We start from the raw sequence: 1,804 nt of genomic DNA, 5'->3' as shown, positions 1-1,804 counted from the left end.
TTGTTACTATATCAAGCAAAATGGATGTGAGCTGTTGGAAATCCTGTATGTTAAAAATTAAAGTCACTAGAATAGAGTTCCCCCAATTTTTAAATTACATTCTACAAATATTGAGGGCCTAGTCTATACAAGCTGGGCACTTTGGAGGTTAAAAGTAAGACATTTATTTATTGCTATTAATAATCTTAAAAAGAATTCAAAAACAAGGAGGCTGAGGCAGGAGGATCATTTGAGCCCCGGAGTTTAAGGCTGCAATGAGCTATGATCGTGCCACTGCACTCCAGCCTGGGTGACAGAGTAAGACCCCATCTCTTAAAAAAAAAAAAAAAAGACTAAGAGATTTAGAGAATGGAAAGAATATCCGGCCGATAGGATCTTGAAAAGCTTAGAGAAGGTGACATTTGAGATGCATGTACAGTGGCAAGTGGGCTTCAATAGGCAGAAATGGCCAGGGAGTGAGTGCCTTCTCAGTGAAGGGGCGTGGGCAAAAGCTCAGGAGTAGGAAGGGATGGACACATTTGGGAATCAAGAGTGGAAGGCACATGTGAGGTGGGAGATAAGATAGCGAATAGGATGTCACATCGATGAGAAGTTTGAATGCTCGACTATGTTAGCTCAAGTCCTGTAAGGATCAGACACCAAGATGGGATCAAAAGGGTGAGAGAAAACAGGGAAGGAGGCAGGAAAGTTTGGAGAGTCATCAGACCATGATGCAAGTCTGACTTGGGGTGAAGACTGAGTAGAATGGAAGGCCTAGCTGGTCCTGCAGAATAAAGAGGTTTTGACAGGCTGTCAAAGAGTACTTGAGCCAAAGTTGACCATGAGAGGAGTCCCATTTCTCCAAGGACTGCCCTTTCTTAGTATTTGTGCAGCACTTAGTTACTGGCTGGGGGCAGCTGATGGGAAGAGAGGCCTCCATGCAAATGTAGTTATGGATTTCAGAGCACGGGCAGCTCGTGCCCTTGGTCAATTACATTCCCTATAGCTGGAGTCTACAAGGCACAGGCTCATGGCCCATATGAGCTGCTTTTTCCAGCAACTCTATCTATTATACGTAATCATGGACCAGTGCTTTGGGAATCATAAAAATACCTCTCTTGGCTGATCTACCCTCTATCAGTCCTAGAAATAACAGCACACGGTTTTTAAAAAGCCTACTATGTGCTAGGCAACAACCCTATGAGGTAGGCATTAATATTATTCCCATTTTAAAAATAAGGGAGTTGAGGCATGGAGAGAGTTTAAGTAAATGACAGAATGTCATTCCACTAAGTAAGTGGTGGAGCTGAGATTGGATTTCATGATCTCTGGCTCTAGGGTCTGTGCTCTTAACCATTATATTATCTACACCTAACAACATTATTGAATGAGGGAGGGGATGCAAGAGAAGAGTTAATCAACCTAATGAAAGCATTTATAAAACCAAAGGGCACATTTGGTTTATATCACATATTTAGGTTTTATTTTTCTTACTCATGGCCAGTCGTACCTTTTGTCAGGATTAGTTTGGCACTTGATTCTTTGCCTTCTTTCTGATATTCTTCAAGGACATTTCTTATGCAGTATCTAACCTAATGGACAGGAAAATGCAAAGAGAGGAACTCAAGTCCGTCAGCATTGCTGTCGTCCCCTTATTCATTGATCAAAAGTTATGATGGAGAAGAAGCAGAGAACTGGGGTAGAGAACTATCTGTGGATTTAAATTATCTGTGGGAAATATTTTCCCCTATGTGTTCTTCCAATAGTTTTATAGTTTTAGCTCTTATACTTAGAACACTGATCCATTTTGAGTTCATTTTTGTAT

The sequence above is a fragment of the Propithecus coquereli genome, unplaced genomic scaffold, assembly GCF_000956105.1.
Source record: "Propithecus coquereli isolate 6110/MARCELLA unplaced genomic scaffold, Pcoq_1.0 Scaffold112, whole genome shotgun sequence".
Lineage (NCBI taxonomy): Eukaryota > Metazoa > Chordata > Mammalia > Primates > Indriidae > Propithecus > Propithecus coquereli.
Note: the sequence above shows the minus strand (reverse complement) of the source record.